This window comes from Camellia sinensis, unplaced genomic scaffold (genome assembly GCF_055761805.1).
Source record: "Camellia sinensis isolate YWXY unplaced genomic scaffold, ASM5576180v1 Unanchor3, whole genome shotgun sequence".
NCBI lineage: Eukaryota > Viridiplantae > Streptophyta > Magnoliopsida > Ericales > Theaceae > Camellia > Camellia sinensis.
In genome coordinates, this window is record NW_028129178.1 from 20,467,709 (window position 1) to 20,493,541 (window position 25,833).

At 39.6% G+C, this 25,833-nt stretch overlaps 1 long non-coding RNA gene across 2 annotated transcripts; it reads right to left on the reverse strand.

Moving 5' to 3' along the window:
- Positions 1-12,283: 12,283 nt before the first annotated feature.
- LOC145816056 (uncharacterized) lies at positions 12,284-25,659 on the reverse strand. Of its 2 annotated transcripts, XR_014358548.1 has the most exons (5): positions 25,418-25,659; positions 25,264-25,332; positions 24,393-24,473; positions 24,182-24,283; positions 12,284-12,528 (listed from the first exon to the last, which is right to left on the reverse strand). It is a non-coding gene; the product is annotated as an uncharacterized LOC145816056 (long non-coding RNA). The 2 variants fall into 2 exon arrangements; XR_014358547.1 differs by lacking the exons at positions 25,264-25,332; positions 25,418-25,659 and adding an exon at positions 24,803-25,153.
- Between the last annotated feature and the right edge of the window lie 174 nt (positions 25,660-25,833).

Genomic DNA, 25,833 nt, shown 5'->3' on the forward strand with positions numbered 1-25,833 from the left:
ATTTTTGAAAAAGTGCCAAACATGGACTGCTTTGCCAGATATAGAGTCGCCACCTAAATATTTTTTATGGGAGAATTTAGGAAACCCTGACTCGGTGCCGAAGGCCACATGTCCGTCATCACCGGTGTTGTCTCGGCTCGGGAGCTTGGGTACGATCGGGGAAGGTCAGCTATGAGCACCCCCTTTCGCCCGGTCCGAAGACCGACCTCTACTAACCGTGATATCCGTTTGTGAAAACTTTATGTGTTCTTAAACCAATTGTTAGCCTAGAATTACTATGTTCTGCGCGCAGCAAATAAGTATAGACCAAATCGCCCAAATTGGAATAAAACATTTTTATGTTTGTTTCGAAATTGCTTTGCTACTCGCAAGTAGGCTAAAATGCGGATTTTGCCACCCTCACGTGGGCTTTTTAGAAAAGACGATTTTGCCACTTATCTAGTGGGTTTAAAACTCACAGTTTTAATGCATTATTCCAATTTAGGTAATTTAACCTCCATCCACAGGCATTCAAGCAGTTTATATCACATAAGCAGCTAGCCTCATGGTAATCATGCTATCATGGTAACATTCACACGCATGCGACATGCTAAAGCATAAAAGCTTACCTAGTACTCCGTGCCAAAACAATAAACTAGTTAGCAAAATGTGCGTGTCCTAGTTCATGTTAATTTGCCTAATGCAACGCATACAAGATGCAATTTAGATAGGCTCGGTTAACCTAATCATGGCATATGTAATGCGATCAATTATCACATATTCGATTTGTAGATTGAAATACAAAGGCAGTTAGCGTGATGTACCGAGCCTAATGCATGTAATACTAATGAATGCACGCATGCACAGCATAAGGTATGCTAATTTCAAAAAATGCCCTAATCTACCATCATAAGCAGGTAAATAAAAGGGAAGAAAGAAATGGGGATTGGAAGACATGCACACACTCACCCACACTTATTACATATTTACCCTCACTCAGAGGGTCCAAATGAATATTACAGTCCCAAAATAATAAACAAACGAAATTATTACAAAAAAAAATCTAATTAATTAAGAGAAAAGATGCAAAAGAAAGGAGAGGGTGGCCGCAGCCTCTGCCTCGGGATGTGCAGATGATGCATGCTCGGAACTTGACTCGCCCGAAAAACCCGTACCGTACCCCTGCCACCTCTGTTTGTACTGCCTTGTCTCTCTGAAAATTGCCCAAGTCCTGGAGCAGGTTCCTTACACGCTGCAGAGCACCACCGGCCAGACAGAATTTCCACCGGCACTCTACAATTTTCATCGGCTGTTCTTGGATTCATCGGCACTTAAAAGATTGCCGGTCGGCACTAAATTCTGCCGGTCGGCAGAAACTTCCTGCAGAAGACAGTTTGACAGCAAACAGAGAATAGACAGTGCATGGCATGGGGTTTTCAGGTATATGTAAGCATGGCCATACTTCCTATCATGTTTTGAACTCAAGGAAGCATGTCCTTCGATCTTCGAGCCACCAATGGTGCATGGTGGCTCAAGGAATCAAATTTGCCATTTGATATAAAGATGCATGCAACAAACAAAATGAAAACCGAAGCCTTATCAAGTTGGAATCAAAGGCCCCGGTGACCGGGAATCGAGGCTCATTACATCACTTGAAGTATGAATGTTCCTTGATTCCCACACTTAGTTTGACACCCCAAACCAAGTAAATGCAATGCATGTTATGCAAACACGGCTCAACATGCAACATGATGCCAAGATGCAAGGCACAATAAGTACTATGCAACTAACATGACAAATGTGTAATGCCAAGCATGCAAGATGCAAATGTGATGCGAATATGGACCAATTTGGGAATGGGATTCACATGCTACGAGGCTTGATGGAACAACCATACAACAAACATGAAGCAAGCATGCAATGGGGGGCCTTGAACCATAAAAGGACAGACCTTAGTCCACCCCAAAACAGCATCAAAAAGTGCTCAAAATGTTGGGCAACATCTCATGTTAACAAGCAAACTTATGGTCCTAAGGTTAAGGCACAAAAAGGAGATATCTTACCCCCACCAACATGACTTCTCATGGCATGATTTAGACAAATAAGAACAGAAATTTTACATGCAAGATGGGACTCCGAAACCTCCTAGTATGGCAGCTACAATACCTCTCATGAAATGCTACCACCAAGACTCTTTTCTAGGCATAAGAGAGTACACCCCCAAGGCATGAAAGAGGTCAAGCATGCACACATGCAAACATGATTCTTGGACTAAAATAGCATAGAAAACAACTTCAACTCATTAAAGTGGATCAACTAAGGCATGCTAGTGATTCATGTACTTGAGGGCTCACAAGCCAAAATGCATGGCAACCATATCAAACATGTCAAACATGACCAAATGGATAACCAATAGGTTTTAAGCATAAAAAAATAGTGCTAACATCTTCATGGAACCAACCCAACACACACAAGAATCATGGCCTAATCATGAGATACACTTCTAAGCAAAATGGAGCAATACAAAGCAAGTATTACAAGCATACAAGGAGGCACAAATCCAGCCGAAAACAGAGATCCCACATGACCTAAAAACACCCAAAAAGTTCTGAAATGAAGCAAAAACCAAGCAAGCATGCATGTCACCCTTTTGGACCACAACTCAAGGAAACAAGACCATAAAGGGAGAGGGGTGTCCCTCCCCTATGCAAGACTTCAAACCGACTTTTTCAACACTAAAAATACACTGATTTTCAGTGGTGAAGGGATCAAGATACAAAGATGACCAAAGCTTAACCAAAGAGGCAACAAAAGTGGCCAAACAAGGCCTAATAGAGTGAGTTTGCACTCAAAAGACCAAACCACCTTAATGAAAGTTCTAAAGCATGAAAATATAAACCTTTTTTATGTTATACACAAGAGCTAAAACAGCAAGCAAGATAGGTAGAAAACTATTGCAAGTTTGGGGAATAAAAAGCAAGATGCTCACCCTTGAAGAACCCTTGAAGAACAAATGGTCTAGCCCTCTTCTTTTGATCAAAACCAGTCCAAAAACTCAAGAAACAACCCTCCAAGTCCCTCAATCTCGGAATAAGGTGTAATAGTGTGTGTAATGGTGCAAAAGTAAGGTAAAAACCACCTTTTGAGCTAAGAAACACACACAAAGGAGGAGAGAGAGGGAGATATAGAGATGATATGTATCTATATCTCAAAGCTCTGGTTTTTGGTTGCCAAAGTCTAACCTAGATCCAAGAGGAAAGCCCCTCTCTTAAAGGACTCCCTCTTGCAAAGCTTATACAACAAGCTTGGCTAGAGGGAGATCCCTCCATACACGTGTATGGAGGGGGGAAGAGTTGGTGCCAGCTATCACAGCTGGCACAAAATATCTCCATAAAGTGGATGAACAGTGGTCGGCTGCCCAAAAATGTCACTTCGACAAAAAACAGTGCCGACCGGCAACAAAATATGCCGACCGGTAATAAAATGTGCCGACCGGCAATCAAAAGTGCCGATGGAAGCAAAAACCAGCCGGTGGCCTCTAGCCACTGCCGGTGGTGGGTGGGGATGGTCCACAAACCCTACCCTGCCTCTCAAAGGCAAGACAAGAGTGTTCGGTGCAAAACCAGACACTAAACGGTCAAGTTCGAAGATCCTGAGGCAGGGCGCGCGAGCCGAGACCTCCGGGAACTCCAAACGAACACGAACATGGATGATCACCGAGTGTTCAAACGGTGACGTCCAAGTCTTGAGGACGGTCAAAAATGGGGTGTCTACAACTCTAAGCTTTTGCAGCACCCTTGTTTGAGATATCTCCCTTGCTTTGTCTTGTTTTGCCACCGACGGTTTACCGCGTGGATTTGTTTGCCGGAATGTTATCATTTGTAATACGTTGATGCTAGTAAGCATCCCTTGAAACTTTGAAGATTTGTTAGATGGATGAGGTCCATCCCTTATTATGTAAAGTTTTGACATGTATTGTTTTGAAAGGACTTCGGCTATTATTCATGCAAACTCTTTATTATTTATACCATTCACTAAGTATCCAAGCTCACCCTCTATATATATATATATATATATATATGTAGGTGATGAGCAAGAAGGCGTTGACGCCTAGATGTGATCCGCGAGCTTGTTTTGGATTTTTGTTATGTCGGCTTGACTTGTATTTATGTCGGCTTGGCTTGTAATTATGTCGGCAGTCTTGAAAATTATACTTCTCGATTTGTAATACTTGTATTTTGCACACGTCGGCTTGAGAAGCCTTTTGATCAAGATGTAATTTGTACTTTGCTTCATTGGTAACTAAGTTGTAATCCATGTATAGATGTTTGTCACTTCATTCGACTTACGCACAGCTCTTATGGACTAATCTGGTTTGTACATATAGCGATCCCGGTTGTCCCTTTACTGTTATGTTGTATTCCGGACTCGGTTCCGTGAAGTTGGTGGTGGTATCTATCTTGTTGCCGTCTTTTAGTTCCACTTGATTGAGTTTTAGGATGTTTTGGGCAGGTTTGTTACAGGTTGGTTAGGCCTTGGTTTCAATTCCTTGTTGTTCAGTTTTTAGGCCATCCGCTCGAGCGGGTCTTTTTGCGCTCGAGCGGGGATTGCACACATCCAGTATTTCGTGTTCCTGCAAAACTTTTGCAGATGTGATTTTTACGCTCGAGCGGGTTTGTTTATGCTCGAGTGGGTTTGGTGGCGTTCGAGCGGGTAGTACTTTCTGGGTATAAGTTCTGGGAGGTGGAAATCTACGCTCGAGCGGACTGGTTTTCGCGCTCGAGCGGAAGTGCTTTATTCTTGTGTCTTGGCGCTCGAGCGGGCCTTATTGCGCTTGAGCGTGTTCAGATTTTTGTTCTTGGAGCTCGAGCGTTGTGTTCTCCACTCGAGCGGGTCATACGTATATGAGTTATCCGCTGGGTGATTTTAAATCACTTTTTGCTTTTTTTTCTCTCTTCTACTTTTTCTAAAAACCATTTTTGAGAGCCTCTCTCTCCAGAAACTCCCTTCTCTCTAGGGTTTGATCTAGTTAGAGTGTCCTCCTTCTCTTCAGCCTTTGTAAAAGTTGTGTTGATCGTCGAGGGCGTCATTTTGATCTGAGAATCTTGGTCTTTGGGGCATTTTGGCTTTGGTCTCTTCTCCATCCGAGCTCTAACTTTGAGGTAGGGATATCCTACTCCTCTTTATGAGCTTTGTCTTTAAATTTTTGCATTTTGATATGTTGGGGATTGTTGGGTAATTTTGAGAAAGTTTGGGTCTTTTGTGTAAATTTACAAAAGTTGGGGGTTTTAGCTATATAAAACCTAGATGCATGTTTGGCATGGAAAAGTGAGATTAATGTTGAAACATTAATGAAAATGGAACCTAAGGGTTGTAATGTTAATTATGGAAAATGCCCTAATTACATTGGTTAATTAATTTGCACAATTAATTATGAGAAATAAGGAATTGATTTGGAAAGGTATGGGATTAAAGGGTGTAGTTGGATTATTTATCGCTCACCTAGTTGAAATGTTGATTACATATCCATTGTTGCATTTATTTTCTGTATAGAAATAACTGCTTTGGGCTATCGGTGGAGGATAGTCTTGATTGTTGTAGACAATGCATGATGATTAGGCAAACTAGAACTAATCACTGGAATGTGTCATTGAGTATGACTGTTGAAAGAATACATTAAATTTTTGTGTTGTGTGATGATGTGTATAATTATTGTTTATATGCATTGTGTTGTGTTGGAGGAGATAGGGGATGTACTCCACGGTTTAGGGAAAGATAGGGGATGAACCTCTAAACCGGATGTTGTTGGGAGGAGATAGGGGATGGACTCCATAGATAGAGCTCATATGCTTATCTAGTAATGTGTTGACAGAGCTCATATGCTTGTCATTGGAAGTGTGATAGTGCTCTTATGCATATCTATGGAAGTGATGATATAGCTTGTATGCTTATCTGTTGGTGATGATATAGCTTGTATGCTTATCTGTTGGTGTGTGATATAGCTAGTATGCTTATCTATTATGAAATGGGAAAGTGGTTAACATGAGTTACTGTCTCATGTGAGTTGTTTGGCCAGGTTTTGAGCCATGGTTGTAAATTGAGAATTTAAAGGAATTGGAAAATGAATTGTAATATGGACTTGTATGTCATGAAACCGTAAGGTGTGATAAGGGAAAGTATCAGTGTTGGCCATCTATCAACTGCTAATCTTTTAGTCATTGTTCATATTTGGTTTAGTGTATTTCTACTGGGTTGTGGCTCACCCTATATGGGAATATCATTTTCAGGTACAGGTAGCATGTCACCTCCAAGGACATAGCTTGGGAGGCTAGAGGCGGGCTTACTTTTGTTGTTATTTCTTTGATGTATTACATGTATATTCAAGCCAAGGGCTTAATGTGTAATGAGTTAGCACTCTTTTGTTGTAACCAAGTGTTAACTTGGAAAGCTGTAAGCCTTTAGGGCATTTGCTTTTGTTGTTAACATGTAATACTTTTGGTAATGAAACTCTGATGAATAGAACAAAGTGGAACTTTTATATATCAACGCATGTCTATATTGATGGGTGAATGTTATTATTTTGAGGGCGTTACAGTATATATATTGCTTCCGTACTTGTGAGCCCCATATATTTATACTCTGATGTGTGTGAATTTTGAAAGTTGGCCTTCGGTAATCTCGGATTACTGGCCATCACGGCACCAAACTACTAGGGGCGGTTTGGGGTCGTGACAGGCTTAGTGGCTGAGAGACCTTTTTGATTACTTTTTGTATTACATGTATATCAAGCCAAGGGCTTATTTTGTGTAGAGTTAGTACTCACCTTTTTGTAACCAAGTGTTGACTTGAAAAGTTGTAAGCCCATAGGGCATTTACTTTTATTGTCAACATGTAATACATTCTGTAAGAATACTCTGATTTATGAAATGTGATATCTCTTTCTCGTATCATGGATGTTTGTTTGTGGGTTTATTTTGAGGGCGTTACAATTAGGGATTAATTTATTTATATAGTTATATTAGAAAACTGGGCCAAAGTGTAATTACCTTAAATATTAATTAAAGATAAGTATAAATTCATATAAATTATGATCAAATCTGTGAGAGAATTCACGCTGGCCACGTGTTGGATCGAAATCCCAGCTCAGCAGCCCAAAATGGATCAAAGAAATCGAGAAAATTTTGAGGATTTTTTGGATTGTGGTGGTTGTTGAGAAAAAAGAACTTTCTGATCCATTGTAATTTTTGGGAAAAAAGACAGAGATGTAAAGATTGTTACAAAACTTTAGAGAGGGAGTGGCTTTCATTGTGAAAGGTAGGTTCATTTTTTCCATATTCTTGGCATTTACCCTGAAAGTAGGTTCGTTTTTTTCATATAAAGTTGGGTTATCAATGTGGAAAGTTTAGACATTTCCATTTCAATTCCATTTCTTTCACTAGTAACTCTCCATAGAAAAGCTAGCAATTCATAGAGCCTAATCTTTACAGCTGTAACAACTCGAAAATTTAAGTTGTCCCGTAAATTTTATACTAGTATTATGGTTGTATGTGATGATATATTATTAAATAAATAATAATAAATACAAAATCTAATTTTGCTTTGGATTATAAAATATAGGATTAATTAGGGATTATTATTTGGCGCCAAATTAATAGAAATATGGAACTATAATATTAGTTGGGCCAAATTAATGTTAAAGATAGTCAATAAAAAAATGTAAAAGTATATGTAAATAAATAATAATATTGATAACAACAACAATAACAATAATGGGTGTGGTAGTAAAATAAATAATTAATTTTCTGTTGGTATACGATAGAGTATAATTTAATTAGGGATTAATTTATTTATATAGTTATCATAGAAAACTGGGCCAAATTGTAATTATCTTAAATATTTATTAAAGATAAGTATAAATCCATATAAATTATGATCAAATCTGTAGGAGGATTCGTGCTGGCCACGTGTTGAATCGAAATCCCGCCTCAGCTGGTGAAAATGGATTGAAGAAACCGAGAAAATTTTGATTATTTTTTGGATTGTGGTGGTTGTTAAGAAAAAAGAACTTTTTGATCCATTGTAATTCTTGGGAAAAAAGATAGAGATGTAGAGATTGTTACAAAACTTTAGAGAGGGAGTGGCCTTTATCGTGAAAGGTAAGTTCATTTTTTCCATATTCTTGGTGTTTACCCTGAAAGGAAGGTTCATTTTTTTCATATAAACTTGGGGTATCGATGGGGAAAGTTTGGGCATTTCCATTTCAATTTCATTTCCTTGACTAGTATCTCTACGTAGAAAAGCAAGCAATTCATAGAGCCTAATCATTACAGTTGTAACAATCCAAAAATTTAAGTTGTCCCTTAAAATTTATACTAGCATTATGGTTGTATGTGATGATATATTATTAATTAAATAATAATAAATACAGAATCTCATTTTAAGGAATTAGAATATTAGTTGGGTCCAATTAATGTTAAAGATAGTAAATAAATAAATACAAAAGTATGAGTAAATATGTAATGCCCTCAAAATAATACATAATACCCATCATTCAGACATGCAGTAATATAAGAAAATCAACACCTTTCCATTCATCAGAGTAGTTCTTACAACAGTATTACATGTTAACAACAAAAAGGAAATGCCCTACGAGCTTACAGCTTTCCAAGTCAACACTTGGTTATACAAAAGAAGAGTACTAGCTCTATACAAAATAAACCCTTGGCTTGATATACATGTAATACAGGCAAAATAATCAAAAAGAGTCTTCAACTCCCATAACCATCCAAGCTATGTCCTTGAAGGTGGCATGCTACCTGTACCTGAAAATAATGTCCCATATAGGGTGAGCCAACGCCCAGTAGAGATGTGCTAAACACAATATGAGCAGTAACTAAGACATTAGCAATTGATAAATGTTTAGCTCCCATAAATCAATTCATAAACCATTTCCATTACATGACCACTATGTCTATGTTTCATTTCATTTTCTATTTCTTATCCAATTTCCAAATTCATACTTGTGGCTCAGAACCTGGCCACACACTCTAAATGAAATAATAATTCATATTAAACGTTTCCCAGTTCGCAATAGATAAGCCTACAAGCTGTATCAACATCTCATCAGATAAGCATATAAGCTACATCATCATCTCAACAGATAAGCAGACAAGCTATATCCACTTCAACAGATAAGCATATGAGCTATATCAACACTTCCATAGATAAGCATATGAGCTATATCAACACACTAACTGACAAGTATATGAGCTGTATCAGTGGAGTCCATTCCCTATCTCCTCCCAAACAACATCCAGCTTAGAGGTCCATCCCCTATCTTCCCCTAAATCGTGGAGTACATCCCCTATCTTCTCCCATACACACAACGTATATATACATAGGTCATATACACAATCAATCAATACATAACGTTAATGTATTCTATCAACCGTCATACTCTATGACACATCCACCTAATTAGTTTTAGTTTGCCTAATCATCATGCATTGTCTACAACAATCAAAACTACCCTCCACTGGTAGCCCAAAACAATTATTTCTAAACAGATAATAAAAGCTCCAACAGATAAAATATCAATGTTTTCAAGAGTGAGTGATTAATAAATCCAACTCTACCATTCTACAATATAATGAGCCAATTTCATTATTTCCAACTCAATTCCAAATAACAACAATTTTTCCAAATTAATTATACCAATTAATTTATACAACAGATTAGGGTTTGCTACCCCATTTCCCAATATAGACCCAAGAGTCCAAATATCAACAACCAACAACAATATCATTATTTTGAAACCCAAAATACACATTTTAGAATCAAAATAACAAACCCCCTTTTATACATTTTGAAACCCTAGATCTCAAAATCAAACCATTTAACAAAGTGCCCAAAAATCTAGGTCAAAACCCATAAGAGTGAGTAGGAATCCCTACCTCTAAAGATGAAACCCAACGAAGGAGATGACGAAAATGCAGATGCTCCAAATCACAAATTTCTCGGATCAAAAGATAGCCCTCGACGATCAACAACCTTTTTGTAAAGGCCAAAAGTGAGGAAACAACTCCTACTAGATCAATACTTAGAGAGAAGTGGAGGTTTTAGAGAGAGAAGCTCTCAAATGGCATTTTTGAAAAGTAAGAGAGAGAGTGAGGATGTAAAAAGTGACTTAAAAATGCCCACCTGTCTTCTGATATACGACAGGTCCGCTCGAGTGGAAAACACAATGCTCGAGCGCCAAGAACAAAATACTGAATTCGCTCGAGCGTAAGAAGTCCCGCTCGAGCTCCAAGACACAAGAATAAAGTACATCCGGTCGAGCGTGAAAACCAGTTCGCTCGAGCGTAGATTTTCCCCTCCCAGAACTTACACCAAAAAAGTACTACCCGCTCGAGCGCCAACAAGCCCGCTCGAGCGCGACCCGCTCAAGCGCAGGAAATCCGCTCGAGCGTAGAAATCACACACACAGAAGTTTTGCAGAGCACGAAAATACTGGGAGTGTGCAATCTCCGCTCGAGCGCTATACGACCCGCTCGAGCGGACTGACCAAAAACCTGGCAACAAGAAATTAGACCAAGGCTCAACCCACATGCTCGAAACATGCCCAACACATCCTAAAACTCAATCAAATGGAATTAAACGACGACAACAAGGTAGACACAACTACCAACTCCACGGAACCGAGTCCGAAATACAACTAAACAGTAAAGGGAATACCGGAATCGCTATAAAATAAATAATAATAATAATATTAATAATATTAATAATAATAATAATAATAATGGGTGGGGTAGCAAAATAAATAATTAATTTTCTGTTGGTATACAATAGAGTGTAATTTAATTAGGGATAAGTATAAATCCATATAAATAATGATCAAATCTGTGGGAGGATTCGCGCTGGCCACGTGTTGGATCGAAATCCCGCCTTAGCTACCGAAAATGGATCGAACAAACAGAGAAAATTTTGATGATTTTTTTCGGTTGTGGTGGTTGTTGAGAAAAAAGAACTTTCTGATCCATTGTAATTCTTGGGAAAAAAGACAAAGATGTACAGATTGTTACACAGTTTTAAAGAGGAAGTGGCTTTTATCATGAAAGGTAGGTTCAGTTTTTCCATATTCTTGGCGTTTACCTTGAAAGGTAGGTTCATTTTTTCCATATAAGGTTGGGGTATCAATGTGGAAAGTTTTGACATTTAAATTTCAACTTCATTTCCTCCACTAGAAACTCTCCGTAGAAAAGCAAGCAATTCATAGAACCTAATCTTTAGAGCTGTAACAACCCGAAAATTTAAGTTGTCCCTTAAATTTTATACTAGTATTATGGTTGTATGTGATGATATATTATGAAATAAATAATAATAAATATAGAATCAAATTTGGCATTGTATTATCAAATATGGGATTAATTAGGGATTATTATTTGGGGCCAAATTAATAGAAATTTTTTGTCTCCAAAGAGCTAATTTCGTTACTATAGATATTTGTGAGGAAATATTTTCGTCACCGGTTTCGTCATTGAATGTTTGTCACTAAAAACCAACGTGACGAAAAATAATTTCGTCACCAATGAAATTACTTCAGTGACGAATTTTTTTGTCACTAATAAAACAACATTTTGTCACAAAAAATTCTCATTTTCGTCACCAAATAGTTATTCAGTACCATATTTATGACTTTAGTTGACGAATAAATTTGTCACGCCTGTTGATCATTGATGAGGAAATAATTTCGTCACAATAAGATGTAAAGATGACGAAATTTTTCGTCTTCAAAAGTCATAATTTTTTGTCACCAATAAAACAAAATTTTGTCACCAAAAATTCTCATTTTCGTCACCAAATAGTTGTTCAGTATCATATTTATAATTTTAGTTGACGAATAAATTTGTCACGCATGTTGATCATTGATGAAGAAATAATTGTCACAATAAGATGTAAAGGTGACGAAATTTTTTGTCTTCAAAAGTCATACATGGGTGACGAAATATATTTCGTCATAAATATATATACATGTGACAAAATTTTTAGTCACCAAACAACAAAATAAATAAAAACTTTCATATATAAACTGCAGTAAATTTTGTCACAAAAAAGTTTATTAGTGACGAATAATCACGTTGTCATAATAAGAAGTACAAATGACGAAACAATTCGTCACTAAAGTTGTTCCATATTTTATATTCAATTTAAGTTATTATTTCACAAATATCCCTGCTCAGATCCCAATAGCCTTTTAATTGTACTAAGAAATCCACTAGCTATTATACACCACTCCACACAAAAATTCACTAAACCATTATATTATAAATCAAAATGTATCCATCAAACAACTTTAATAATAATCCATTATGTATAACAAAAAAATCATCAAAGCAAATCCCAAAATGAACTAATGTGGAGTCCACAAAAAAAATCAACACTCAATCTTGATTTGCAACTACAACTAAGTATCAGTTCCGGAAATAAATAAATAATTCAACACTTGATCTTGATTTGCAAATATGCTTCCAAACGTCATCAAAAACCAATCTGCAAAGAAAATAAATAAGGAAGACATTAATATATTATTAATTACATCTAAAATCATATTTAAATAATTTTATTTTATAAACCAATTTAATAGAAATGCATATAACAATCCAAAACGTCAAAGAGTTGAAGTAATCCTTAATGATAAGCAACACAGATAACAGAAGATGACAAAAGATTGCAAGAATACCATGTATCACTAGCACTAATGCCAACAAGAACCAAAGAGAATCACATGACGTGTTCACAAACTAATCAATCCATAGTTTTTATAGGAGTTACCATTTTCATTTAAATCTAAATATGTTCCTATTTTATTTTGAACTTCAACGAGGTAAAAGGTCAAAACACACATGCAAGCAAACATAAAAACAAAAAACAAATACACACGAATATATATTGAAATAAAAACACAATTAGACCTCCAAACATTTTGGTTTAATTATATTTTATATGGTTTTGTCCAAAAACACTTTACCTCCTTCATGTTTAAAAATATACACATAACCCTCTTGAAATTTGGAGTAAAGTGCAAACGTTGCAAATTCTGGTTAAGTTAACCATGTGTTAACACACTAAATTGAGCGTGTGTTAAGAAATATATATAATGATACTTTTGCCCCTTTCTCAATTTGCCTTTTTCTATTATTTTCTTCTTCATTCCCTCTCCCTCCTCCTCCTTTCTATAGCAGCAGACCCACTCGCCATTCCCCTTCTCACTTCCTCCTATATTTCACATGCCACCACCAACCAATAGCCTCATGGGCCACCATGGCTATCAACCACCTCTAAAACAAAACCCAGTATCCACTTCCTCAAACACCTAGGTTGGGTGACTTAGCAAGACACAGTCCACTAGGACACTATAGCGATCCCGGGTTTACCCTTGTTATACCGTGATCCGGACATGTGTCCGTGGATGTTGGTAGTTGTCTATCATCTTGTTTGCATCCTTTTTACTTAGTATTTGAGTTATGGGATGTGTTGGGCAGGTTTGTTTCAGGTTGGTTGAGTTTAGAAACCAAAACTAGTTGCCTAGATTTTTGGCCTGTCCGCTCGAGCGGAGGTGTTGGCGCTCGAGCGGGGAATACATTCATCCAGTATCTTGTTGTGCAGTGTTGTGAGCTCGAGCGTAGGGATTGGGAGCTCGAGCGGAGGCCTGGTTCTGCAAAAGTGCTGAGCGAGTGCATTCTGCGCTCGAGCGGGAGGTTGGCCGCTCGAGCGGGAGTCTGTGAGTGGCCGCTCGAGCGGGGTGTTTTACGCTCGAGCGGAGACCTGGGTTAAAGTCCCGAAATTGTGACTTTTCAAATCACTTTTTCACTTTCTCTTCTCTCTCTTACTTTTCCAAAAACACCATTGTTGAGTCTTTCTCTCTAGATACTACCTTCTCTCTAGGTTTTGATCTAGTAGGAGTGATTTACTCACCTTTGGCCTTTACAAAAAAGTTGTTGATCGTCGAGGGCTTCATTTTAATCTGAAAATCTCGGGTTTTGGAGCACGTTGGGTTTTGTCGTCTTCTCCTTTGGGACTCCGAATTTGAGGTAGGGATAACCTACTCCTCTCTATGGGTTTTGTCTTTAAATTTTGGTATTTTGAGATGTTGGGCTTGGTTTGGTAAATTTGTGAAAGTTTGGGGCTTTTGTGTAATTTTACAAAGGTTGGGGTTTTATTCATAATAAACCTAGATGCATGTTTGGCATGAAAAAATGGAATGATTGTTGAATCATTGATGAAAATGGGACCTAAGGGTTGAAATGGTAATTATGGAAAATGGCCTAATTACATTGTTTAATTAATTGGGATAATTAATTGGTGAGAAATGAGGAAATGAAATGTTGATTGAATATCCATTTGTGCATTTATTTTCTGTTTTAGAAATAACTGCTTTGGGCTATCGGTGGAGGATAGTCGAGATTGTTGTAGACAATGCATGATGATTAGGTAAACGGAAACTAATCAATGGAATGTGTCATGGAACTTGACGGTTGATAGAATACATTAATTGTGTGTATTGTGTGATTGTATATAGAACCAATGTGTTTATATACGTTATGTGTAGAGGAGGAGATAGGGGATGTACTCCGCGGTTTAGGGGAAGATAGGGGATGTACCTCTAAACCGGATAGGTATTGGGAGGAGATAGGGGATGAACTCCGTAGACAGAGCTCATATGCTTGTCTAGAGAAGTGAAGATAGAGCTCATATGCTTATCTTTGTGAAGTGTGGATACAGCTTGTATGCTTATCTGTGGATATTGTTGATATACATATCTGTTGTAGAGTGTAGATACAGCTTGTATGCTTATCTGTGGATATTGTTGATATACATATCTGTTGAGATTGTGGATATAGCTTTTATGCTTATCTGAATGTGAGATATAGTTTTTATACATATCTGTGGAAATGATGATAGAGCTAGCATGCTTATCTGTTGAAAAAGGGAAAATGAAAAGTAATTGGGACTTGTAAGTCGTTGACATAAATATGTAATTTATGTGATTGTATCAGTGTTGACCAACTATCAATTGCTAATGTTTTAGTCATTGTCCATGGTTGGTTTAGTGTATTTCTACTGGGCTGTGGCTCACCCTATATGGGAATATCATTTTCAGGTACAGGAAGCATGCCACCTCCAAGGACATAGCTGGGAGGCTAGTGGCGGGCATAGTTTTGTCGTTTTACTTTTGATGTATTATATGTAATTTCAAGCCAAGGGCTTAATGTGTAACGAGTTAGAACTCTTTGTTGTAACCAAGTGTTAACTTGGAAAGCTGTAAGCCCGTAGGGCATTTTGTTATGAGGTTAACATGTAATACTTATGTCTTGGAATTCTAATGAATGAAACGAATGAGGTTAGTTTATATGTAAATGCGTGTCTTATCTGATGGGTTTAATGTTATTATTTTGAGGGCGTTACAACTTGGTATCAGAGCGTACCGGGTTCGAATACTTTGGGTACGTGGGAAGTGATTAGGATCACAATGGGTTTGTCTCGCTTGATAGAGACGTAGATGTAGTACCATATGCTATGTGTTTATTTGATAACATGCTTATGTGACTATGTGGGTATGGGATTTAATTTCTAGGATGTTGATTGGATCCTTGAGTTTCTGGGAGTCTTGTTGGAAAAGCACTTGATCAATGCTGTTTCTAACCGGAACTCTAGTAACGTCTCGGGACTATCATTATCCGGAAATGAAATTCGTAAGTGCTTATGTGTTTATGTGCTTATGTGGAGTGAATTACAGTTGTCCATGCATTAGGACGTGAGTGTTCAGTTTCGGCACACCTATGAATGTGCTAACGTTCTGTGTTACCTTTATTAGGATGTCAGGACGAGGAAGAGGTGCTAGGCGTGGTAGACCTGCGAGGCAGGAAGTACCGTTACAGGGTGAGATTCCGGCAGTGCAGGAGGGAGTTGGGCAGGCCAATGTGGCCGAGCCAGTGGGTCAGCAGGCTATGGGTGCCTTGGCCAGAGAGATAGCAGGAGCTTTGGGTATTCTTAGAGCTGGGAATCAGGCAGCTGAGACAGGACCTTCCTTCTTGAAGAGGGAGTTCTTCCGGTGTAATCCGGACGAGTTTATCGGGGATCCTAAAGAGCCGCTTAAGGCAGATGAATGGCTCGAACAGACAACGAAGACGTTTGAGATGCTTGGCATCGAGGACGGAGCACTGAAAGTGACCTTGGCATCCTTTCAACTGAAGGGAGATGCGGGTCAATGGTGGAAGTACGAGAAAGCTCGTGTTGGTGGTACTTGGGAGGCGTTTGTGAATGCTTTTCAGGAGAGGTTTTTATCTGCAGCAGCTAGGGAGAAGCTGAGGGATCAGTTTAGCCGGCTTAATCAGCAGGGCTTGTCAGTGGCCGAGTTTGAGGCTACTTTTACCAGTCTGTCCAGGTTTGCACCTGAACTGGTGGCGTCTGAGGAACGCCGTTGCTATGAGTTTGAGCGGAAGTTGAGGCGGGGCCTCAAGTTGAGAATTGGTGGGTCTTATATTCGAGAGTATAGACACCTAGTGGACGCTGCAGCTCATATGGAGATTATGATGCAGGAGGAGGATGAGGGCCAGAGAGGCTCCAAGAGGAGCCAGGATAGTCAGAGTGATGGCAGGAGACAGAAGGGTTATAACCCTCAGCAGTCTCAGGGTGCAGTCTCTAGATCGACCTTTCCAGTGCCGAGTGTAGGCTCGGGGAGAGGCAGTCAGGGGGAATTCACTTGTTACAAGTGTGGCCAGTTGGGTCACAAGGTTTCGGTTTGCCCGCAGAAGGGTGGGGGTCAGAAAGCTGCTTCTTCTTCAGCTAGGCCGCAGAGTCAGAGTTTGGGCAGGGGGCAGCTCTTGACTTGTTATCAGTGTGGACAACCTGGGCACATGAAGAGGTTTTGCCCACAGTTGAGTGCCACTTCGGGAGCGTCTGGTTCTAGGCAGACGCAGGGTTTTCAGCCAGCTCAGTCAGTGCAGGCCTCGAGGGCCAATCCGGGAGCTTCGTCATCCCAGTCTGTGCAGCAGTCTTTTGCTCCGAGAGGTGAGCAGGTAGACCAGGGGCCTACGGGGCGCGTGTATGCTGTTACCGCGCAAGATTTAGTACCGGCTCCATCAGTAGTGAGAGGTACTTTTCTGTTTTGCAACTCAGTTGCTAATGTGTTGATAGACACGGGTGCATCTCATTCTTTTGTATCTACTGCATTTGCATCTGTTTTGGAATTGGAGTTAGCACAGTTAGCATCTCCTATTTGTGTGGTATCGCCTTTGGGTGGTGAGTTGATTCTGAAACAGGGTGTTAGAGGATGTGATATAGAGGTCGCCGACTATAGGCTTCCTTTTCCGTTTGTTGTCATGCCCATGAAGGGTTTTGATGTTATTTTGGGTATGGACTGGTTATCGTCATACCGGGCTGTTATTGATTGCTACCGCCAGAGGGTTACATTGTGTACCTTGAGCGGGGAGTGGTTCCATTTCTTGGGAGACCGGGTTGGTAGTGTTTTGCCACCGGGGTATGATTCGCGAGGGCGAAGTGAGCTTAGTAGTCTACTTGCTAGCTTTGAGAGTGGTAAGAGTGGTGAGACCCAGCATGTATTGCCGAGGGTGGTTTGTGAGTATTCGGATGTTTTTCCCGAAGATCTTGTTAGTTTGCCACCTCACCGAGAGATAGAGTTCTCTATTGATTTAGTGCCTGGTACGGCGCCGATTTCTATGGCACCTTACCGTTTTGCTCCAGCAGAGTTGGTTGAGTTGAAAGTTCAGCTCCAGGAATTGCTAAATAAGGGCTTTGTTCGCCCTAGTGTTTCACCGTGGGGAGCACCGGCCCTCTTTGTTAAAAAGAAAGATGGTGCCTTGAGATTGTGTATAGACTACCGGAAGTTGAATCGGGCTACGGTTAAGAATAAGTATCCTATGCCCCGTATAGATGATTTGTTTGACCAGTTGAAGGGTTCCCGTTGTTTCTCTAAGATAGACTTGAGATCGGGTTACCATCAGTTGAGGGTCAGGGAGGAAGATATTCCTAAGACGGCATTCCGTACGCGGTATGGCCATTACGAGTTTCTGGTGATGCCATTCGGGCTTACCAATGCACCGGCAGTCTTTATGGACTTGATGAACCGGATTTTCCGGGAGTTCTTAGACCGATTTGTGGTTGTCTTCGTGGACGACATCCTTATCTATTCGTCTTCTGAGGAGGAGCACGAGGCACACTTGAGAGTGGTGCTTGAGTTACTTAGAGCCCATAGGCTGTATGCCAAGTTTGGGAAGTGTGAGTTCTGGCTGAGGGAAGTCAAATTCTTAGGCCACGTGGTATCCGGGGAAGGGGTGTCTGTTGATACATCCAAGGTTGAGGCAGTGCAAGATTGGGCACAGCCTAAGAGTGTGTTTGAGATCCGCAGTTTTCTGGGATTAGCTGGGTATTACCGTCGGTTTGTGAAAGATTTCTCCAGGTTAGCGTCACCGTTGACTAGACTGACTCGGAAGGGAGTCAAGTTTGTGTGGAGTGAGACTTGTGAAAAGTCGTTCCAAGAGTTGAAAGTTAGATTGACCACCGCTCCGGTATTGATTATTCCGGAGAGAGGGTTGGGTTATGCGGTTTATTGTGATGCCTCACGAGAGGGTTTGGGTTGTGTGTTGATGCAAGAGGGGAAAGTGGTAGCTTATGGCTCACGTCAGTTGAAAATACACGAGAAGAATTACCCCACACACGACCTAGAGTTAGCAGCAGTGATTTTTGCCTTGAAAATCTGGAGGCACTACCTTTATGGTGAGAGGTTCGAGGTATTCTCGGATCACAAAAGTTTGAAGTATCTGTTTACACAGAGAGACTTGAATCTGAGGCAGAGGAGATGGATGGAGTTCATCGAAGACTATGATTTTGAGTTACATTATCATCCGGGAAAGGCCAATGTTGTGGCCGATGCCCTTAGTAGGAAAACCATTAGTGATGTAGCTTGTATAGCCATCCGGGAATGGGTGATGTTGGGAGCACTTGGCGAGTTTGATTTGCTACTGGGCGAATCTGTTGAGGCTGCGGCCTTGTTTTCTGTTGTTGCGCAGCCTACACTTGTGACTAGAGTGTTAGAGGCACAGAGAGGTGACCTTGAGGTAGAATCCCTCCGAGAGAAGATCTCCAGTGGGAAAGTTGAGAAGGGTTTGACGGTGTATCCCGACCTGAGTGTGAGATACCGAGACCGTTTGTTTGTACCGGAGTCTTGCCGAGAGGAAGTACTCCGAGAATTTCACCATTCGCGCCTTGCGGTGCATCCTGGAGGTACTAAGATGTATCAGGATTTGGGTCGCCAGTTTTGGTGGCGGGGTATGAAAAGAGATGTGGCTGTTTTCGTATCGAAGTGCCTTACTTGCCAGCAAGTGAAGGCCGAGCATCAGAGGCCAGCGGGTTTGTTGCAACCCTTGCCTATTGCCGAGTGGAAGTGGGAGCATGTCACTATGGACTTCGTTGTAGGTCTTCCGAGGACTCAGCGGGGTAGTGATGCTATTTGGGTGGTTGTAGACCGGTTGACTAAGTCGGCGCACTTTATTTCTATGCGCGTGAGAGATTCGGTAGATCATCTTGCCGATTTGTATATTCGGGATGTAGTGAGATTGCACGGGGTCCCAGTGACGATCGTCTCAGATAGAGATCCTCGTTTTACTGCTAGGTTGTGGCAGAGTTTGCAGAGTGCACTGGGCACTGAGCTGACCTTTAGTACGGCTTATCATCCTCAGACTGACGGGCAGTCCGAGCGTACTATTCAGATCCTCGAGGATATGCTTCGGGGTTGTGTCCTGGACTTCAGCGGGACGTGGGAGAGGCACTTGCCATTGGTAGAGTTTGCCTACAACAACAGTTTTCAGTCTAGCATCGGTATGGCACCGTTTGAGGCCTTGTATGGCCGACCGTGTAGGTCTCCAGTTTGTTGGGCCGAGGTGGGTGATGCACCTTTGTTGGGTCCGGAGTTGGTTAGGGAGACGACGGAGAAAGTTGAGCTTATCCGTAGGAGGCTTGTTACAGCCCAGAGTCGACAAAAGAGTTATGCCGACCGTAGGAGGAGGCCTTTGGCGTTTGAGGTAGGTGATCATGTCTTTCTGAAGATATCACCTAGACGAGGCCTGATGAGGTTTGGGAAGAGTGGGAAGTTATCCCCTCGGTTTATAGGTCCTTTTGAGATCCTTGAGAGGATAGGTGAGGTTGCTTATCGGTTAGCCTTACCGCCGCAGTTGTCCGGAGTGCATGACGTGTTTCATGTGAGTATGCTTCGGAAGTATGAGCCAGATCCATCACATGTGCTGGATTGGACCGATTTAGAGGTAGATGAGGATGCCTCGTATGAGGAGAGACCGGTTCGGGTCTTGGATAGGCGGGATCAGGTCCTGCGTGGCAAGACCATTCCTTTGGTGAAAGTCTTGTGGAAACATCACGGAGTGGAGGAAGCCACTTGGGAACGTGAGTTAGAAGTCCGAGAGAAATATCCGGACTTGTTTATTGATATGTAATCTTATGTTTAAATTTTACATTTTGTTGAACTTAAGAGCTTGGATATATGTCTTAAGTTGTGAAACATTGAAAATGTTTTGGTTATTGGAGGTATGTTTTGGAACTTGCCTCATATGGAAGTTGAAAGTGACATTATATGTGTTAAATATATTGTTGAAATTGGAAGGATAGTGCATAATGTTGATGCATGTTGAAAATACATATGTTGTTTACATATTGTGATATGTCTCTTGTTAAAGGGATGGGATGACCGGTAATGGGTCGAATTGTTGAATGTTAAAATGTAACATTGTTTAAAATGGAGGAAAACTTGTTTTTGAAAAACTTGTGTTTAATTTCGGGGGCGAAATTCTTTAAGGGGGGGAGGTTATAGCGATCCCGGGTTTACCCTTGTTATACCGTGATCCGGACATGTGTCCGTGGATGTTGGTAGTTGTCTATCATCTTGTTTGCATCCTTTTTACTTAGTATTTGAGTTATGGGATGTGTTGGGCAGGTTTGTTTCAGGTTGGTTGAGTTTAGAAACCAAAACTAGTTGCCTAGATTTTTGGCCTGTCCGCTCGAGCGGAGGTGTTGGCGCTCGAGCGGGGAATACATTCATCCAGTATCTTGTTGTGCAGTGTTGTGAGCTCGAGCGTAGGGATTGGGAGCTCGAGCGGAGGCCTGGTTCTGCAAAAGTGCTGAGCGAGTGCATTCTGCGCTCGAGCGGGAGGTTGGCCGCTCGAGCGGGAGTCTGTGAGTGGCCGCTCGAGCGGGGTGTTTTACGCTCGAGCGGAGACCTGGGTTAAAGTCCCGAAATTGTGACTTTTCAAATCACTTTTTCACTTTCTCTTCTCTCTCTTACTTTTCCAAAAACACCATTGTTGAGTCTTTCTCTCTAGATACTACCTTCTCTCTAGGTTTTGATCTAGTAGGAGTGATTTACTCACCTTTGGCCTTTACAAAAAAGTTGTTGATCGTCGAGGGCTTCATTTTAATCTGAAAATCTCGGGTTTTGGAGCACGTTGGGTTTTGTCGTCTTCTCCTTTGGGACTCCAAATTTGAGGTAGGGATAACCTACTCCTCTCTATGGGTTTTGTCTTTAAATTTTGGTATTTTGAGATGTTGGGCTTGGTTTGGTAAATTTGTGAAAGTTTGGGGCTTTTGTGTAATTTTACAAAGGTTGGGGTTTTATTCATAATAAACCTAGATGCATGTTTGGCATGAAAAAATGGAATGATTGTTGAATCATTGATGAAAATGGGACCTAAGGGTTGAAATGGTAATTATGGAAAATGGCCTAATTACATTGTTTAATTAATTGGGATAATTAATTGGTGAGAAATGAGGAAATGAAATGTTGATTGAATATCCATTTGTGCATTTATTTTCTGTTTTAGAAATAACTGCTTTGGGCTATCGGTGGAGGATAGTCGAGATTGTTGTAGACAATGCATGATGATTAGGTAAACGGAAACTAATCAATGGAATGTGTCATGGAACTTGACGGTTGATAGAATACATTAATTGTGTGTATTGTGTGATTGTATATAGAACCAATGTGTTTATATACGTTATGTGTAGAGGAGGAGATAGGGGATGTACTCCGCGGTTTAGGGGAAGATAGGGGATGTACCTCTAAACCGGATAGGTATTGGGAGGAGATAGGGGATGAACTCCGTAGACAGAGCTCATATGCTTGTCTAGAGAAGTGAAGATAGAGCTCATATGCTTATCTTTGTGAAGTGTGGATACAGCTTGTATGCTTATCTGTGGATATTGTTGATATACATATCTGTTGTAGAGTGTAGATACAGCTTGTATGCTTATCTGTGGATATTGTTGATATACATATCTGTTGAGATTGTGGATATAGCTTTTATGCTTATCTGAATGTGAGATATAGTTTTTATACATATCTGTGGAAATGATGATAGAGCTAGCATGCTTATCTGTTGAAAAAGGGAAAATGAAAAGTAATTGGGACTTGTAAGTCGTTGACATAAATATGTAATTTATGTGATTGTATCAGTGTTGACCCACTATCAATTGCTAATGTTTTAGTCATTGTCCATGGTTGGTTTAGTGTATTTCTACTGGGCTGTGGCTCACCCTATATGGGAATATCATTTTCAGGTACAGGAAGCATGCCACCTCCAAGGACATAGCTGGGAGGCTAGTGGCGGGCATAGTTTTGTCGTTTTACTTTTGATGTATTATATGTAATTTCAAGCCAAGGGCTTAATGTGTAACGAGTTAGAACTCTTTGTTGTAACCAAGTGTTAACTTGGAAAGCTGTAAGCCCGTAGGGCATTTTGTTATGAGGTTAACATGTAATACTTATGTCTTGGAATTCTAATGAATGAAAGGAATGAGGTTAGTTTATATGTAAATGCGTGTCTTATCTGATGGGTTTAATGTTATTATTTTGAGGGCGTTACAGACACCACCATGCATGGCCAAACCCAACCCTAACACCTAGTGGACAAGCACATTTCATCCCTCTCATCTTTCTCTCCCTCGTAGGGAAGTAAAATTTAAAACTCATCTCCCTCTAACAACCTAAAAACAGAAAGTTCTAAACACAAGTTCTAAAGGCAATGAATCACCTTTTAAGTTTTGAATTGTGCAAACTCCAAGAAAAGAAAAACAATGAAAATGAAAATGGGGTAGAAAATTTAGGGGAAAATGCTATATAGTTGAGTATGAGACTGAGGAGAGACATTGTCATTTTTTAAGGCAGCTAAGCTGAGAACTATTAAGATGTTATTAATGAAATCATTAAACCAATGATGTGTATTGATCAATCACTATAGCCAAACTTTATGTTAGGAACAAAAGCAATTACTAACAATTAACAATAGACTACTTAAATTAGTACTGAGAAAAAAAATCCTTGTAAATAAATTAATCCCTCACGGCAAGAGGAGTTGTGTAGGTGTCATATGAGAGGAGAGAGAGGAATGATATGAGACAGACCATGGGACAAGAAAGGGAAGAATGGGAAGAAAAACAAAAGGAAAGAGTCCTATCTAACACTTTATTGTTGACCTTGAACTATGTTTTTTGAAGAATTAAACAAAAATCAAGTTAGGTTTTCTTTAGTCAGAGTCTACAAGTCAACAGTTAACATTTAACATATGTTGTGATCTAATGTTCCCCATGACAACAAAACAATGTGCAATAAGTATATGCATTTAATAATCCAACACTATTGTCTATTTGGAGGTATTGACATCAACTTAAATAACCAAAATGTCCAGAAGGACCCAATTGACATCAACTTAAAAAACTACAATGTCCAGAAGGACATCAACAGACCAATGTGCAATAAGTATATGCTAAGTGATTTCTATTAATATGAAATAGGACTAGACCATAGTAGGTATACTAAGTGATTTCTATTAATATGATCTATCTACCACATACACAAAAAAACAATGTTCAATGCTCAGATGCCAATGGGAAGATAAGATCCATGACAATCTAGTTTCTTGTATTTTGCATCCTATAATTTTGGTTTTTTATTTTTTAAAAAGAAAAAGACTAACTAGATTCTTGTGCTTGCTTACTTGCTTTGTTTACCTTGTGATTTGCATGATATCTCTAATTTGCATGGGTTGTATAAAGTCTAATAACCACCCAACATTATAGTAAAGCAGTACTAAAAAAATAAGTTTAAATCAAAAAGTAAAACCTGAAGCACTTGAGCAGCATATCTCTGAGCTGCTGCATCTTGCTCAACAAATCTGTGAGCATCTTCTGTTACCCTTTGTTCTTGCTCTACCCTCATCAAAACCTATCAGATAAGTCATAATCAATATATTGTTAGAAATCTTTATCACATAAGAGAAAACAAGAACCAATTTTTTACATATTTAATTGTCAAACATAAAGCAATGCAAAACCTAAAGCATGACATTTTTTTGTTCTTGCTTATCAGCAAGGGCATGTCGAAGCTCAGCAACCTCTCGCTCCAATTGTTCAACCTGAAGCTCATAAGCAAATAGTTAATATGAAAAATATTTTATTTAACATTTTAAACTAGGTAGAAGAATAAATAAGAACTCAACCACTAAACAAGCATCTTGCTTACAAAAATTTTAATAACTACATCAAACAATTTTAGTAGATTTCGAGTAGAAAAAGGTGAAAAACTTAGTAGGAATTCCCCACCTCTCTCTCTTTCCTCTTCGATTCAAAAACCACAAAATATGATCAGGAAAAAGAAATCAAAATACACCACAAAGAAGGTGAGAAATTTTGGTTGAATTCAATGAGCTATGGGAAAATAATTAAACAAATTAAGAAAACTCACAATGGAATGGAAATGCAGGGCCAGGCACAAGCTCACAGAGGAGTCGTGATCAACATGGAATCATTCAGTGGAATGGAAATGTAGGTTTACATTGGAAAACATCCTTATGTAGATGTCTATGGTGGCAAATTGTGGATTAATATCTTACATGAAATTGACACACACAATTCATCAGCTGTTGATCTAGTTCTCAAATTGCGTAATGAGCCTGTTTGGTGCAGTATTTTTTATGTTTAATTATTCCAAGATCCCCTAAACTATTAGTGAGAACTAGATCAACAGATGATGAGGATTAAGATGGTACAATGTCGTCAAAGCCTCTAGGCTTGTATGCCATGGAGGAACAGCTGATGAATTTGCTCATGTCCCTGCATACCATCATCTTATGGTCAAAAAATGCAAATAGATTTCACATGCATTGCTAACAAAATTGAATATCGAAGGAAATTGCAACAACTTACAGAGAGTTGAGAAAGTTCATCCCTGTGAGATTGGGCGAAGGTCCATTCAAATTATTGTTCGACAAGTACCTGAAAAGGCATAACCAAAACACTTTCTTAATGACACAACTTGAATTCTACATGAAGTTGGAAAATTTTCTGTTTGTGTACTTACAGCTCCCTGACACTTGTAAGATTGTTGAGGTTTGAAGGAACAGGCCCATTTAATGAATTCCAATTGAAGCATCTGTTTGCAAGGCAAAATTTTCAATCCAAAACAAGAAACTAAATTTGTTACTATAGGAACATGAAAGCCAATCACAGAATGGTTTCTGTAAGAAGCTTAGTAAGAAGTTTCTAGAGTACATGACATAGATACTCACATGGCCTCCAAAGTCTACACATATCCTAGTGTGTCAGGGATGCTTCCAGTGACTTTGTTGATATAAAAAATCTTGCTCAATATAAAAGCATAATTATTTATTAGAGACTATAACAAGATAATGTCCAAATTGGCATTAGTTGGAACATAGGATCGCCTAGTGTCACAAAAACTGAATCAAATGCTCCACATGAAGTCAAAATATGCTA